At 49.5% G+C, this 16,491-nt stretch overlaps 1 protein-coding gene across 1 annotated transcript in view; it reads right to left on the minus strand.

Moving 5' to 3' along the window:
• POLK (DNA polymerase kappa) overlaps nucleotides 1-16,491 on the minus strand; it is a 505,299-nt gene that overhangs the window by 98,227 nt on the left and 390,581 nt on the right. The gene's annotated exons all lie outside the window — the stretch shown is intronic.

The following is a 16,491-nucleotide window of genomic DNA, read 5'->3' on the forward strand; positions in this document are numbered from 1 at the left end:
TCATGGAGGCTGTCTGGCCCGTCGGCTGCGATTGTACCCCCAGGTTATTGCACACAACTGTTTCTAGGTCCGCCCAGTATGGAATCTGCACTGCACCGGTAAGAGACCCGTGTCCTGCAACTGTGTCGGGGACCAGTACTACCTGGGTAGAATTTTGTAATAACTCAATTTTAGGCACGATTCTCTCAGCCCTTTCTTTCGTCTTACTAGGAGGGTTTTCCTCATCCTCATCTGAATACTCAAGGCTGAGTCGTTGGGACAACCATTCTTTCAGGTGACGCAAAATGGGGGAGAAGAATATGTGCCAGGTGATTAGGCTATAGATTCCTGACAGCCACCTTGAACATACCCCACTTCCTCAGGTATGGGAACAACGAGGAATCACGCAGAGTAGTAGGCGCGTGTGTGTGTATGAATAGAGGGGAAAGACAATGGCAGCCTTTGGTAGTCCCAGGAGCAGGTGTGATCCAGCTGGAAGTCAGCCTGTCCTTCAGTGAAGGTTTTCAAATGGTCCTCAGTGACAAGGTGGTCTAGGACTAGTACACCCCTAGCACAGAAAAGTGTCTAGTTCTGTTCCACTCCCCCAATGCGGATGTGACCAATTCCCCATACTGGGCTCCCCTTATGGAAGCTGTGGCGCTCACCTAAAAGCTTGTGCCCTTTTCTCCATGCATGCATTATTGCATCTATTATCGGATTCGTTCTTTGGCATGTCTTGTTGTCCGTGAAAGGCGAATAGAGAGGTACCGCCTTCTGCCAAAGATATCCCTCCCCATCATCCTTTACTTGCCACAAAATATGTGCTGGTGCCCGTAAATGGGATGCCGAAGAGTGGTGTAGGATAAATCCCACTTGGTCTTGCTGTATCAAGAGTGAGATGACTCTTACAGGCGGCTGGGTAAAGTCTTAGCCAATATTTTGGTGCCAGTGTTGAGCAGCGAGATCAGACAATAATTTGTGCAATCCAAAGGATCTTTGTCTGACTTGAGGAGCAAGGTGATTTTTACCCTGTCCATTTCTGGGTGTGATGGAGAGCCCTTAAAGATTATGCCCCTCATTCTAACTTCGGCGGGTGCTGCCCACCGGGCGGGAACCGCCACTTTGCCGCTCCGCAGTCAAAGGACCGCGGAGGCCATTCTGGCATTCCCGCTGGGCCGGCGGGTGCCCGCCAAAGGAGCGCCCGCCGGCCCAGCGGGAAAGGCCCTGCAACAATGAAGCCGGCTCCGAATGGAGCCGGCGGAGTTGCAGGGGTGCGACGGGTGCAGTTGCACCCGTCGCGATTTTCACTGTCTGCTAAGCAGACAGTGAAAATCTTAATGGGCCCCCAGGGGCCCCACAACACCCGTTCCCGCCATCCTGTTTCTGGCGGTGAAAACCGCCAGAAACTGGCTGGCGGGAAGGGGGTCGGAATCCCCATGGCGGCGCTGCAAGCAGCGCCGCCATGGAGGATTTCCCCAGCCGGGGGAAATCCGGCGGGAAACCGCCGGACCCGGCTGGGCGACCGCGAAGGGAGGACCGCCAGCCTGTTGGCAGTGCTTCCGTGGTCGTCGACGACCGCCAGGGTCAGAATGACCCCCTATGTTACTGGCAGAATATTTTGCACAGTAGGGTGGCTAGTTTGTATTTTTTTAGTTGGTAATATTCCGGCGGATATCGGTCTAGATCGGGGTCTTTATTGTATGGCAATCCATGGATGACTTGTATGATTTTCTCTTTGGTGATAGCTTGGTTCAGAATATTGACCTGCACAGGCCTGAGTGTGGGCCAGGAGAGTCATTATAGAAATTCTTCTGCTAGACTAGAGGGCTTAAATGATGGCACTCAGAGGCGTATAGCGCATCACACTATTCCTAGAAAGTGGCAGTAATGTTCACAGGTCGATGATAACGTTTCCATTCTGCTGGGATAGTGTGCTGGGATTCCGGTTTGCTTTAGCAGCAGGGCTAACAGCCTGCCCACGTTTTCTCTCGTCTCATAATTCATTTGTTTTAGGCATAATACTTTTTCTAACTGTGATGTAGAGTTGCTTAATTCGCCCTTGGTGAAATAAAGTGCGCAAGTTCAACGTGGTGGGTGAATTTCTATATGTGTCCGTGAGTGTCATTACCCGCTGTTCTAGCGCCTGTCGTTGTTGTGCTCCGCTTTTACACGCGGCTCAGTCCCTCATAAGCTCCCCCCGATCTCCTGCTTTGGCCGCCGCTCATACTAGCTGTAGGGAGGGGACGGAATGCTCATTCACACGAAATAAACTAGTTAGCACTGAGATCAGTCTACGTTTGTCCATTGGCAGCCGACACTGTTCCCCTGGTGGCATCACTGACTCGAGCTGAATTTGAATCGCGGCATGGTCCGACACTCTATTAGGTCGAATGGCCATGTCCGCCATCCTGATCAGAATGGTCGGGTGGTCGGCTAGAAGTTCTCTGCCAGTGTTGTGATCTGTCTATGTATGGATATGGGGCCACGTCCCATTCGCCTCCAAGCAGGATATTAGTATATGGCTATTACAGCAAAATCCTGGAGCTACTCGGGAAAGTGCCTCCTTTAACCAGGCCATAGACAGAGTCTACACGCAGGGTTTGCTGTTGTTAGGTTATTCTGACGAGTATAAAGTGTCCTAGAGGGTCTTGTCAGACCTTATGTGTTTTTCATGGCAGTCCCCATCTCGCCAAAATGCCAACTCCTCCCTTGTAAGGAGTCTTGGTGTGCTGTCGAATTTAGGGCATAGCTTTGATGTGCATGGTATTCTCCTTGACCCAGTCCCAGCATAGCTTTGAAATGTCTACATCAGACAAGTGTGTTTCCTGTAATAGCGCTATGTCCGGGTGCACCGTGTTAAGATATGACAGCATGCTCGTTCTTTTTACGAGATGAGTTTGGCTATTACCATTGAGCGATACAACGTTAAGCTTTGCCCCTTGCATTCAGGGCCAAGGAAAGAACGCCTCCTTGCGAAAGTCTATACGCTATAGGTCGAGTGAGCTGAGCTTGTGTGGCGGACGTGTCGTTAAGCCCTCGTCGTAGCACCTACATGTGTCCGTGTTCTTTCTGAATTTGATGGGTGGAAGCTAGACCTAGTGGAAAGCCAGTGGCTCCCAGCAGCGCAGCATGGGATAGATATTAAACACAAATATGTGAATGAAGGTGCCCAGGCGTCACCCAGTGCTCTCATGTCCGGGAGGCCGGTAGCTGTATAGCCTTGTGATGGTGCCGGGTCCCCCAAGTCTGGCCAGTGGGTGCAGAACCAATTCAAGCTATAGTTAATAATGTCACCCATTGGGATGAGAAGGGCACCCGTGGGCTCCCAATCCGATTCTAAGGTCCTAGACATAGTGCTGAACATTTCAGAGGTCAGCCAGGCAAGTTCCGACCCTGAGGAGATGTGCGTGGAAAAACAAACCAAACTATAAATTAGTGATGCCCCAGTGATCAATACAATCGTATCATGCCACAAAAAAACTACCAGGAATATATTAAAGTGAAAAGGATACTCTACCAGAGTAGCCAACTGGCATGGGTGTGTCCTCAGATGCAAGCCCTTTACAGTGGCAGTTTCAGCAGGGATCTAGATTTGTCCCTTGCTGGGTATTGTCACTCCCGAAATATATGTTTCGGCGCGCCGACCACTGTCGGGTAACTTCCTCCATCCTGTCTCTCTCAGTGAGGCAGGTGGCGTCGGCTTCTTAGTCCTGCAAGTTTTGTGGCAAAAGTTGTTGCGAGAGTTACAATGCGGAGGCAATATTGTCCATGTTCGAGTCCTCAAGGGAGTCCAGGAAGTCCTCCAACTGGCCCAGATTATCACATTCCAAATTATGTTATTATATGTGATCACCAGGGGTGCGGGATCCAGCAGTCCATACCATATGTCTAGTTTTTTAAGCCTCGGGCAGAGGACCAGAAACCTCTTCTTGCGCTGTACAGTATTGTGAGAAAAGTCCTGAGAGATCGAGATGAGCATTCCCTGGTATGTTTACTGCTATGATGATGATAGCCTATTGATGGTGAATGTAGCATGCAATGATTTGACGTGGGCCTTCTTAGGTGGTTGATTTTCTGGTTATCAGTCTATGTGCCCTCTGGAACTCCAATGGTGCAGTACATTTTAGGGCAATAACCTCCGGTAGAAAGAAGACCAGGAACGCCATCACATCTAAGCCTGCCATTTTTCCCTATTTGCTGGAAAACCTGCTTCTGTCCTCCAGTTCTGTTGCTTTACATTGTATGAACCAGTGGTCTTGTTCCCAGTCAGTCGACAACAATATAATTTGTGCCACCATTTGAAGTTTATCTTCCGTTTGATGTAGACGGGTATTGAAGGAAACAATGTTGAAATGGACAGAAAGGATATCCATTGCAGTTTTTGTCATGTTCTCTTCTACAGTGGCCACTGAGTGTCTCAAAGAGGTAAGTTCTTTCAGCATGGCCTCCAGGCTGGAGTCCGCTGAGGGGGGTGAGGGGGGGGCACAGGTTGGCCGTAGGCATCTTGGATGTTTTTCCAGCTACGGCTTTCATAAAATGTAATTGCCTGCTTGTCCTGGACATGGCCGAATGGGAATCTGGTAGGTCAAAGATTCAGTCATACTGAGGGCTGTAAGTTGGTAAAAGGCATACATTTCACTCATTTGAAAATGGAGTTGGTGACACAGCCAGAGCTACCCCAAAGTGGTTGGATTGGGTGTGTGGCACCCTAAATATCCAGTGGTGAATGAAATGGGGGGGGGGGGGGTGGGGGTGTTTCTGGATGCTGCTGCTGGCCAGCCACCTAATCGGTCAAACCATTCCTCAGGGTCCAAGATGGCAGTTATGGCACCGGCCCTCAATGCCCCCTTAGGGGACAGCCTCTGGAATCTCCAGCATGATTGGCAAGTAAGTGCAGTCCAGCTATTTTTGGTTCGGGCCAAGGTGTTTGGAGAGCTCCACTGTCAGACCTGTGAGCCGAGGTAGTTCAGGAAGACAGCTGCTGAAGAGGCCCCGTCCTCTTTCTATGCTAACTGTTGACCCCACGGAGAGAGCCTCCCACAGCAGATGAAAATGTCCGATTTCCTCTGGGGTCGTTGGAGGCAGCGTGCAGTTCCATGTTATGTCCCCAAGATGAGAGGCAGGTGGGGGCTGTAGTGTCCAGCTGGACACATTCTAGTGTTTTCAGCAGCCACTCTGTGAGGGATGGCTTCCACACTCACCCCACACCCATCCATCATAGGTGTCACCTGTTTGGTGATCCCGCCAATAAAAGGGACCTGGCCACGTGCCCTCAGGTCAGTTACAAGTACCCCCAACTATGTCTCTGTGTCAGTTTTTTGCACAGCATGTGGGCCCTGGATACGACCCTGGATACGACAGGGGCTACATCTAAGTCCCAGCATCCACTGTTGTGGCGAGAATAAGTGCCTCTGGGACAGCAGACCACGGTAATCTCCATGCTGTCCGCCCTCACCACCTCAGGGGCTCTTGAGGCAGTGTCATCCTGCTGCAATCCGGCTTGGGGTCGCTGCTCCCAGGTGCTCTTTTCCCTGGCGGGGACTTTCCACAGCGATGGTTTCCCATGCCCTCCAATTAGTCGAGGTTGTCTTGGGATGCCAGGCTCAGAGGAGCTTCAAAGCAGAGCAGCTAACTTCCTGGGCTCAAAGCTCAGCTCTCTGAGCCGACACTTTCACGGTCAATATTCTGCCACACATTCAGTTTGGCTTGACAGATTTTACTGGTGATATTTTCTTTAATGGGTTTAGGTCTTTACACTATTTTGGTGCAAACAAGAGATTCCATCTTAATTGGTACTAAGGAAATGCAGTTTTATTGAACCTGGTTTTCCAAGGGCATATTTTGCCAAGTAAAACCAGATTGAGTTTATCCCAAGGAAACAACACTATTTTGGTGCAAACAAGAGATTCCATCTTAATTGGTACTAAAGAAATGCAGTTTTATTGAACCTGATTTTCCAAGGGCATATTTTGCCAAGTAAAACTAGATGGAGTTTAGCCCAAGGAAACAACCCAGAATTTGAAAAATACCTGCAGAAATATGTGAAGTATTTCCCTGGTAATTACCGATTCCATAGGTGAAGCATTGTGATACCATGATCATTTCATACCCAGGAATTACTGATCAGGTATCCATTCCTTTTAGTGTGGAACTGTTTTATTAGACTCCAGTGAACTTTAAAATGAGGATCTATGTGGTAAAAAATATTAAGGTCTTATACATCACCTAAACTCGACTTATATTTTGCTTGGTAAAACTTTATGACTTTACAAACATTCTTGCCATGTTCTTCTGCCACCCGAATGACCAAAACTATGCGTACACTTCTACTCTTACTACTTTCCCTCAGCGTAATCTCATTCTTTCCCTGACCATTCCTTCATTCCCATTAAAGGCCTGACCTGTTCCCCCTTTGCCAAGTATGTTGCCATGGGTAGCCGGTAGGAACGGTGCTTTGCAGACCCAAAGGCTCTGATTGGCCTCATACTCTGTAAATTATACTGAGACTCTCACTCGTGTATGCGTGACCTGGTCCCCATGTACTTAAAAAATGAAAAAAATGAAGGAGCCATAAGGGTGTAGGGGAGTATCTCCTGATCCCCCCACGCTGGAAGAGAGAGGTGGGGGATAGTGGTGGTGGTGGGGAGGGGGTTTGGAAATGGGACCTCCCTTGGTTTAAAAAAACAGCTAGATTCCAACATTTGTGAACTCTGACTAAGGGTCTCAAACCTCCTTGCAAGGACTATTTGATCTTTGTTAGGCCTCTTATATATTATATACACACATACATTAATATCCAAACTCCCCCACTGCGTCCTGAACTCCCTTGAAGGTGGTGCTGCAGTCTTGCAGCAACAGTAACATCCAAAGTTAGCAGTTTAAAAATGTACAATCGTTCAAGAAGCAGTCTGTAGTTCCAACTATTATTTATTCTTTTCAAAGTGCAGCTTACAAAGCCAGTTAGGCGTTTTGATCCTTATTAGACCTTCATCTGACCATTTCGATTCACCATGACTGTGTTGTTCAGTAAAACAGAAGAATAAGTTACTTACCTTCGGTAACGCTTTTTCTGGTGGATACAGTTACTACCTGTGGATTCCTCACCAAAAGAATTCTCCCCTCGCGCCAGCCTCGACGGAAATTTCTTCTAGCTCTGCACGTCGACGATGACGTCACAATCGCCCGACTCCACGCAACGCCACATGACGTCATCCAGGCAATAAGAAGCCCTCGTTGACGTGCAGACGTCAGTTATCACTATTTTTTTTACGTGCCATAGAGGCGAGCAGGTTAAGCCTAAAGAGTACACATTTATCCAGAATAGATGAAAATAAAAACATTTAATATAAAATTCAATAAAAACCACAGTTACGAATGCTCAATCCGAGACAGAAATAAATATATATCTATATGTACAATTCCAGTCCAAAATGTCCTTTTCACTATTTTAACTTGCAAAGGAAAAGTATATACAATGAAAACAACCATAAGCATGTGAAAGCTATATACATATATATATATATATATACAAGTCCAAGGATGTGCACCCAAAGAGATCTTGGCTTGACCAGTCAGGCAACGGGGAGGTGGGTGGGACTGTGAGGAATCCACAGGTAGTAACTGTATCCACCAGAAAAAGCATTACCGAAGGTAAGTAACTTATTCTTCTGATGGATACACCTACCTGTGGATTCCTCACCAAAAGAATTGAGTCCCCAAGCAGTATAACCTCCGGTGGTGGGTGCCCGAATGGTCAAACCAAGAAATCTTGCAGCACCGAGCGAGCAAAATGGCCATCCCTCCTGACCTCAGAGTCCAAACAGTAATGCCTGGCCAAAGTATGGAGGGATGCCCAGGTCGCTGCCCTGCAGATGTCAGCCACAGGAACACCTCTAGCCAAAGCTGATGAGGCTGCCTTGGCCCTGGTGGAATGGGCACGAAGCCCCACAGGTGGGTCTCTCTTCGCCAAAGAATAGCAGATCTTAATACAAAGAATGACCCACCTGGATAGCGTTCTCTTGTGGACCGCTCTACCTTTCCTCTTCCCCACGTATCCAACGAAGAGCTGTTCATCCTGTCTGAACTCCTTGGTCCTGGCGACGTAGAAGCTCAGTGCTCTTCGCGGATCCAGCCGATGGAGCCTCTCCTCCTCCTTGGATGGGTGAGGTGGAGGGTAAAAGGAAGAGAGAGTAATTGACTGCCCCAGGTGAAAGGGTGTAACAACCTTCGGTAGGAAAGCCGCCTTGGTCCTCAACACCACTTTGTCTTTGAAGAAGGAAAGGAATGGGGTTTCTACAGTTAGAGCCTGAAGCTCACTAACCCTTCTGGCAGATGTTATTGCCAACAGGAAAACAGTTTTAAATACCAGGAACAGTAAAGAACAAGAGTGCATGGGTTCAAACAGGGCCCCCATAAGAAAAGTTAAAACCAAATTAAGGTCCCACTGAGGCATAACGAATGGCGTGGGTGGATACTTATTAGTAAGTCCCTTTAGAAACTTTAAAACAATTGGTGACTTAAAGAAGGATGGTTGATCAGGAAGGCACAGAAAAGCAGATAGTGCAGACAGATAACCCTTAACAGTGTAAACTGAAAAACCTTTCTGTGCTAAATAGATTGCAAATGACAAACTGTCAGATACACCAGCTTTTAAAGGATCTAAACTATTCTCTCCACACCAGCTTGTAAACTTAGCCCAACGATTCGCATAGATTGACTTGGTGGAGTGTAGCCTGGCCGATAGAATAACTTCCACCACATCTGGATGGAGAGAAAAGGAACTCAGATTGCCCCGTTCAATCTCCAGGCATGAAGATGCAGGCTCTGGAGGTGGGGGTGTAGAATCTGCCCCTGCGTCTGCGAGAGGAGGTCCACCCTGCAAGGGAGACGGAGCAGAGGGCACTGAGAGAGTTGGAGTAGGTCTGAATACCACACCCTTCTCGGCCAATCCGGAGCTATTAGGATGTCTTGGGGGATCTTCCTGAGAACTCGAGGAATCAAGGGTATGGGGGGAAACGCGTAAAGCAACTGACCCTTCCAGGTCATCTGAAACGCATCCCCCAAAGATCCTTGCACCGGATACTGGAGGCTGCAAAATAGCGGGCACTGCGCATTCTCTTGAGTGGCAAACAGATCGATTTGTGGATATCCCCTCATCTGGAAGATATACAGAACCAGATCTGGATGAAGACGCCACTCGTGGTCGACCGAACTGCGTCGACGGAGAATGTCTGCACGCACATTCAGGACTCCGGCCAAATGATGTGCAATCAAGCAGATCTTGTGGTCCTGAAGCCAGGACCAGAGTCGGAGAGCTTCTCTGCAGAGAAGATACGACCCCACGCCATCCTGCTTGTTTATATACCACATCGCGGTCGTGTTGTCTGTTAGAACCTGGACTGACTGACCGTGAATGGAAGGGAGGAAGGCCTTGAGTGCCAGCCGTACTGCCCGCAATTCTAACAGATTGATGTGTAATTTCTGTTCTACTGGAGACCAAAGGCCTTTGAACTCCAGGTCCCCCAGATGAGCTCCCCACCCTAGAGTGGAAGCATCCGTTACCACTGAGGCCACTGGTGGGGGTAGCGAAAACGGCCTTCCTTGAGACAGGTTGCTGACCGCTGCCCACCACTGAAGATCCACTGCAGTGTCTCTGGAGATCTTTATCGAGTCCTCGAGATCCCCTTTGTGCTGAAACCACTGCCTGCGGACGCACCACTGGAGAGCTCTCATGTGCCAGCGTGCATGAGTGACCAACAGTATGCAAGAAGCAAACAGACCGAGCAGACGAAGGACTTTGAGGATTGGAACTACCGCTCCATTTCGAAACATTGGAATCAAAGCCTGTATGTCCTGAACCCGCTGTGGCGGAGGAAAGGCCCGATTCAATGTCGTGTCCAATACTGCCCCTATGAACAGGAGGCGTTGAGAGGGCTCCAGGTGAGACTTGGGTACATTGACTGAAAACCCCAGGTCGTACAACAATTGAGTCGTCGACTGGAGATGGCACCGCATGAGCTCTGGAGTACTGGCTTTGATCAACCAATCGTCGAGATAGGGAAACACAGCGATCCCCTTTCTTCTGAGCTCTGCCGCTACCACCGCCATCACCTTCGTGAAGACTCGAGGTGCAGAAGTAAGACCAAACGGGAGGACCGCTAACTGATAATGTTGTGATCCCACCACAAAACGGAGATACTTCCTGTGCGATCTGAGGATCGGAATATGAAAATACGTGTCCTGCAAAATGACCAACACCATCCAGTCCCCTTCGTTCAACACCAAAAGAACCTGTGAGAGGGTCAGCATTTTGAACTTTTCCTGTTTGAGGAACCAATTCAAAATCCTCAAGTCTAAAATCGGTCTTAGCCGACCATCCTTTTTGGGAATCAGAAAGTATTTTGAATAGCACCCGATCCCTCTCTTGCTCGGGAACCAAGTCTTTTGCACCTTTTTGTAATAGGGATAACACCTGCTGCAACAGGAGAAGATGATCTTCCGAACAGAAGGATGGGCGGGGAGGGAGGGTGGGAGGAAATTCTCGAAAGGGAAGAGCGTACCCCTTCTTCACAATGTCGAGGACCCAGGAGTCTGATGTTATGACCTCCCACATTGGAAGAAAAAGGGAAAGTCTCCCCCCTACTGGAGACGAATGGACAGGGAATGGCAGAGAACTACGGCTGCTTTCCTTGCTGCACCCCTCCCGAGGAAGAGGCAGAGTGCTGCAAGGTGGCTCCTCTCGTACGGACTCTGCCCCTGCCCCTGAAAGATCTGTAAGGCAGGGTAGAAGCAGTTTGTTGTGGTCCTTGCAGTCTTCCTCGAAAGGAACCACAACCAAAACCTTTAAATCTGCGAAAGCCTCTAAAGGTGGATGAGGCCAAAGTCTGGAGTCCCAAGGATCTAGCTGTTGCTCTACTCTCTTTAAAGCGTTCTAAGTCCGAGTCAGCCTTAGAACCGAAGAGCCTTTCCCCATCAAACGGGAGATCAAGGAGCGTAGCCTGCACGTCAGTCGAGAAGCCAGATGATCTGAGCCAAGACTGCCTTCTAGAGAATATGGTCGTGCCCATAGCCCTAGCAACCGAGTCTGAAGTGTCCAAACCAGACTGGATGACTTGCGTCGCAGCCGCTTGAGCATCCGAAAAGAGTTGCAGCATCTCCTGTGATACATTAGGATGGCCCTTTGCCTCTTCCATAAGGGCATGTATGTAACGTCCCAGTATACATGTGGCGTTAGAAGATTTCAGGGCCATACTGCACGATGAAAAAGTCTTTTTAGCAGTATTGTCCATCTGTTTCGACTCTCTATCAGCAGGAACCCTAGGGAACGAGCCAGGAGAGGATCTGGAGGAACATGATGCTTGGACCACAAGGCTCTCCGGAGTTGGTTGCCTGGAGAGAAACACCGGATCCCCAGGCGCCGTCCTGTAACGCCGAGCCACCGCCCTGTTGACTGCAGCAGTGGATACAGGCTTCATCCAAATATCCTTTATAGGGTCCAGCAGAGCCTCAGTGAATGGAAGAAGAGGCTCAGCAGAAGTAGATGTTGGATGGAGGACCTCAGTCAACAAATTCCTCTTAACCTCCGCAGTGGGAAGAGTAATATCCAAAAAGTCTGCAGCTTTACGAATGACCTTATGGAACGTAGCTGCCTCCTCTGTGATCTCTCCAGGAGAAGCTAGATCCCCCTCCAGGGTACTGTCCAGGCCGCTAGCTGAGTATAGACCCTGGAAGTCACCTGAGGGCTCAACAACTTCTCCTTCCTCCAGGTGTTGCCTTGCATACTCTTCTTCTTCCAAGAGACGGAGGGCCAGACGCCTTGATCTAAGTCTGGACTCCAAGCCTGGAGCCGACAAGGCATCAGCCGACGCTGAAGACCTCCGTCGGCGCCGAGCCTCGGATCCGTCCGAAGCCGGAGGCTCCGGCTCCACAGCGATCCTAGACGTCGATGGGATCCGAGGCGAATCCACCGGTGCCGTAACAGGTGTAGCCATCCTGCTTCAGACGCAGTAGACATAAACGGGGTGAACGGCGCCGACTTGAAAGACGCCGGAACACCCAAATCGTAGGCCAAAGGACCAGACGGACCTGCGTGACTTCCACCCGGCGCCATGGAAGCAAAGATATTAAACATAGCGTTCAAAAACGCTGCAGGATCCGATCCCGGAGTCGGGAAAGCCGGGTACTGTTGTTGCTGCACCGGCACCGGCAAAGCAGCCGAAGAGGGTCCGGGTAACTCCTGGCCAGGAGAACCTTCAGGCCTCTGGAGAGGCTCGACCTCAAAGACCGACCCGGGTGACGTCGGGGTCGTCGGAGGAGGAGGGGTGACGGTCGTGCTTATCTCCCACGTCGGACGACGCCGAGCCGACGGAGAAGCCGATCTAGACCTGGACCGAACCTTGCTCGATCGGCGCCGAGATCCATGACGGCGCCGAGAGCCACTATGATGGTGGTGAGACCTCCAGGATCTTGACGAAGACTCCCTCCTATGACGCCTCTCTTTCTTCTTCTTGGACCGAGCCAAGAATAACTTTGCCTCTCTTTCTTTGAGCGCCTTAGGGTTCATGCTCTGGCACGAACCGCACGCCTCGACCTCATGATCTGAACTAAGGCAGTTATCGTGGGGGTCGGTAACCGACATCCGACCCCCGCATTGGTTACAAGGTTTAAGGCCGGATTTTCTAGGCTGCGACATCATAACCGTCAGTTGGTAACAGTAGCTCCCTGTGAGCCTCGAAGAAACAACCGTTATTCGGGCACGGAAAAAAGGGAACTGACGTCTGCACGTCGACGAGGGCTTCTTATTGCCTGGATGATGTCATGTGGCGTCGCGTGGAGTCAGGCGATTGTGACATCGTCGACGTGCAGAGCTAGAAGAAATTTCCGTCGAGGCTGGCGCGAGGGGAGAATTCTTTTGGTGAGGAATCCACAGGTAGGTGTATCTATCAGAAACAGACTTCTGGTGTTTGCTTAGGAACAAAACAAATACTTATTATCCCTTACAAATTAATGAGGCTGCCCATGTTAAGTTTCAGAGCATGGTGCCAATTTCAGTAGAACCAGATGCATCTTATTTTAAGTTGTTCTTTGACCAAGTGTAGGCAAAATCAAAAACAGTTATTTCAGATAATAACACATACTGGGCACACATTAACTAGCACAGTGAGCTGTACTGAATGTAATGCTATACAGTCTGTACAAAACTATACGTAAATGTACAGAAAATTATGATTTTGCATACAATTAGAAATATTCAAGTAAATTCATAGCATAGCTCAAACACATAGGGAGTCATTATGACCCTGGTGGAAGGCGGAGAAGCGGCGGTAAGACCGCCAACAGGCTGGAGGTCTTTTTTTTTGTATTATGACCATGGCGGTTACCGCCATGGTCATCCGCCGGTTCTCCGTTCCTCCCGCCGGGCTGGAGACCAGGGTCTCCAGCCCGGTGGCCGTCACCATACCACTGCCGGTATTTTGACCCGGCTTACCGCCATGGATTTCATGCGGTTTGAAACCGCCATGAAATCCATGGCGCTAAGCACTATCAGTGCCAGGGAATTCCTTCCCTGGCAATAATAGGGGTCTCCCCCACCCCCCACCCCCACCCTGAATCCCTCCCCTACCCCCCCACCACCCCTGCCCCCTCCCAAAGGTGGCAGGACCCCCCTCCCCGACCCCCAACATAACAACACTCATACACACACGACACGCACGCAGGCACCACCAACACACATACACGCACACACCCCGACATACATGCAAACATCCACACACACAGTCAGACACGCACATCCACATTCAAACATACACGCACACATCCATACAGACATAACTACAGACATACACGCACTCATTCCCATACACACAACACCCCCGCAAGCATACACGCACTCACACACCCGCACACCCCCACGCACGCACACAACGCCCCCCCAACCCCCTCACCTCACGGACGATCGACTTACCTGGTCCGACGATCCTCCGGGAGGGGACGGGAGCCATGGGGGCTGCTCCGCCGACACCACACTACCAACAGAACACCACCACGCCGAATCACAGGATGTGATTCGCTGGGCGGGGTTCTGTTGGCGTGGCGGTGGAGCAACCTCCACTTCCCTGCCGCCCGCCAGTATGGCTGTTGGCGGCCCTTCGTCCGTAAAAGGACGGAGAGCTGCCAACGGTCAAAATAGGCCGAGCGGCAAAACGCCACCACTGGCGGTCTTCCGAACAGCGGTCCCTTGGCGGTCTTAGAAAAAGACCGCTGAGGTCAAAATGACCACCATAGTTTTAGAGTAAGTAATATAAATGATCGTCTTAACCAAGTAGGTATAGTGTCAAATATAGCCAGAAAAAAATATTTGTTTGGTATTAATCACCCCGGGACATACAGGAGCCGACCCTGGAGGGTGGTGGTCCCCAGGGCCATAATTGGCTCCGCGCGGACCTCGGGGTGGGGAGAGTGGTGGTCCCAGAGGCCCGAGGATCTGCAATGGACTTCCCATCTCATTTAAAATTAGCCTGAGGGAGGTGGCAGTCCCTGGGGCTGTGAGGGGGGGGGAGGTGACCACCCGCAAGAGTATCACAGAGGTGCCCCGGGGAGGTGGCGGTCCCCGGGGCTGCCGGTGGGGACAAGCACCCTCCGCATTTAATGTTTTGTGCCTCAGGGAGGTGGCAGTCCCTTCCCCCTCATTATTTTGAATAAGTGCTCTGGGAAGGTGGTTCCAGGGGGTGTGTGTGTGTGTGTCGGGGGGTGCTCCCCCCGCTTTGAAAATCTGAATGCCCTCAGAACCTGGCCCACCTGGGGACACCAGTGAAACAAGCGTGGGCTCACACTTTTTTTTGGGGGGGGATTTTTGGCAGATCCGCCACGGCTCCTGCCACAAATTGAAAATATAAGGGGTCCCCTACCCTGGCCCCTTTTGTGTTTTTTCATATTTTGTTTCTGGGGCTTGGTTGAAGCTGAGTCCCAACATGCCTGCCAACACTTCCTTGTTGAAGTGTTGTCAGCCAATCAAATCTCAGCACGAGATCGGGAGGGGCTGCGGAGCCTTCTGGTCCCTATATATACAAATGTGGGTTTTCTTTAATTAATCAAAAAATTATCAAAAATAAGACTGAGCTGTTGGAGTTCCAGGTATCAGTGACAAAGCTGAATAAATCACATATTTGTTGGACTTAGGCAACACTGACATTTACATCTCGAGGAAGTCATGAACCTGGGGGATGTGTTTGAAAGTTTAATAACTATTGAGGTCAACCAGTTAACCAAATTGTGCAGCTAATACACCCACTTGGTTGGGAAACTACTGTCATGCTGACTGAGAACCTATTCTAGAATTTTGATTGCTCTCGTTGGTCTATCACTGCTGCATCCCTGGCAATATATCACTAGTTGTTAGTGCCTATGAAGGCAATTTGACTCAATTTGACTCAGGATGTCAAGAGGTACTAAAGTGTTACAGGAGCTCAAAAAAGAATGGCGTGCTGGACCAAGAGTCAGTACTGAAACCAAAAATGGTGGGAAATGGGACTGAAAAAATATCTAAACACTTTGCACCCTAGAGACTACCATTGGCCTAAAGAGGCGCTGGAACAGTGGTAATATTGATTTAGATAACTTCTATAATGCACAGAGATCTAAAGACGTATGTACACCTTTTAACTGAGCCTCAAACAGACAGACCCAGATAAGGGTTCTGAGCTGAAGATCAGCAGTAAAAAGCCAGGTTTTCAGAGATCCAGAAATCTTATGTGGTTAGGGATCAAGTGGAAAGAAGAGGGCAAGGAACTCCAGCATTTAGAGGTGACATAAGAAACACAACTCCCTCCAAACCTAGCGTATCCCATGCATCGAGTACAGACCAGGTTGGCAAAAGCAGATTGCGAGATCACAGATATCAATTGTTATGGGTACCAAGGAACAGAAGGCCTATGATTTGAAAGAATTTGTTGCAAACACAAAGCTCTTTAAAATAATGAATATTTGTAAAGGTAGTAAATAGAAATTAGCTAAATGTAGAGAGATGTGCTCCTTTCAGACAAGTCTGAGAACCTACCTATCTGCCAAACTTTGAATGAGCTATAATTAATGTTAGAAATGGGGTTTCTGGTTGGCTAGGGTATGCACCTCAGCCAGGCAGAACTTACCCACTCTAGTCAGGGCAAGGGAGTTACACGTCCAAGATAACCCCTGCTCACCCCCTTGGTAGCTTGGCACGAGCAGTCAGGCTTAACCCGGAGGCAATGTGTAAAGCGTTTGCACAACACACACAACACATGTGACGCAATATCCCCACCACAAAGGAAACACAACACCACATTATATGAAAATATACTGTATTGTACACAAGGCAATTATCAGACCAAACATCACATATCAGTACTATCTTGCTACCTTAGCAGTTGTCAGAACGTTACACATTAGTTACTCTGCAACCTAGCAGTAGTCACACATGACACACAGGTTACTCAGTATTCTGCAACATAAGCATTAGTGAGGAAAACACGTTATTAC

The sequence above is a fragment of the Pleurodeles waltl genome, chromosome 1_1 (assembly GCF_031143425.1).
Source record: "Pleurodeles waltl isolate 20211129_DDA chromosome 1_1, aPleWal1.hap1.20221129, whole genome shotgun sequence".
NCBI lineage: Eukaryota > Metazoa > Chordata > Amphibia > Caudata > Salamandridae > Pleurodeles > Pleurodeles waltl.